Source organism: Penicillium canescens, assembly GCF_028828765.1.
Source record: "Penicillium canescens strain IBT 15451 chromosome Unknown utg000009l_segment0_segment0, whole genome shotgun sequence".
Classification (NCBI taxonomy): domain Eukaryota; kingdom Fungi; phylum Ascomycota; class Eurotiomycetes; order Eurotiales; family Aspergillaceae; genus Penicillium; species Penicillium canescens.
Genome location: NW_026703971.1, coordinates 2,270,935 through 2,272,097, shown reverse-complemented (window position 1 = coordinate 2,272,097; position 1,163 = coordinate 2,270,935).

The following is a 1,163-nucleotide window of genomic DNA, read 5'->3' as shown; positions in this document are numbered from 1 at the left end:
CTCTAGGAGCCACGTAGCCCCCAGGAAACCCGATGTAGCTTCTGGGGCCTGGTATCCCCACGTCGGGGAATCAAAGCCGCGTTCCTGTTGACGACTTGTTTGATTCCTAAGCTATAATTTGGCCTTCTAGGAGTGACCGAATGACGCAGAATTTTGCGCAGGTCCGGTGAAGCTGTTTTGTGAGGGCTTTCGGCGATCTCGGAAGGCAAGAGAGTGACTCTAGGGCCCTAAAGTAAGCTCCCAGGGGCTCCACAGCTCCCAGATCTGGTCAATGTATTCCCAGAGCTAGTTTCGTTTGCAGTCAGGAACGTAGAGTGAAGATCCAAGGGGTAGATCTCATTTTGCTAGAAATAGGAACAGCCCCAGGATCTCAAGAGTATTTCCTAGGGGATAAACAGCTCCTATAAATGCTTTTGAGGTTCCCAGGGCCAACATATTGGTTCTCAGAGTAAGTTAACAAGCACGAGAGTTTGTCAATCTCTTGCCTGTGGCTTTTCTGCCAATAATCCCCGCCTTTCACGCGACACGGCTCCACTGAGATGAATCCTCTGTTTCTTTGGTCATCGCCGTTAGGTATCATGAAAACAGAACTTTTATCTACCACTACAGTTTCGAGCTCAGACATTTTCGGAATCACCGAAGCAGTCAATAGCTACCGGCTATGGTGTATTGGTGTCCAGCACTCACGAGATGAAACGGTCGCGTTGTACTTCGGAGTTTGACCATCGGTATTTCATTTCTTGCTAATTTGCTTCAAAATTGTATATCACGGCTATAACGGCTGTAACCTGTGATCACCTACGCTGAGTGGAATTGAGTCGTGCCGATCGGCGAAGCGGTGCAGCGGTGGAAGGTTGTCGCGGTAGATAAATTCCTGCTAGTCTGGCTGAGCGAGGGGGCCCACCATCGGGAGATGATTCACTTGCTGCGAGGACGGAATGTGTTTCGGCATCCGATGAGGTGATTGGTAAAGGGCGAATCAAGGCATCTACGGCTCCTTCGTTTCGGCTGCGTTCATCAGCATCTTGGTCGTCTCAGAAATAAAGTCATCCACACTTACCACACACAGCATGACGTGCCAAACCCTGTATCTCGCTTTTCCAACCATTCTTCGGCGCACGACAGATGACAGAGCGATGTGCACTGACCGCAGTGCAAGATCA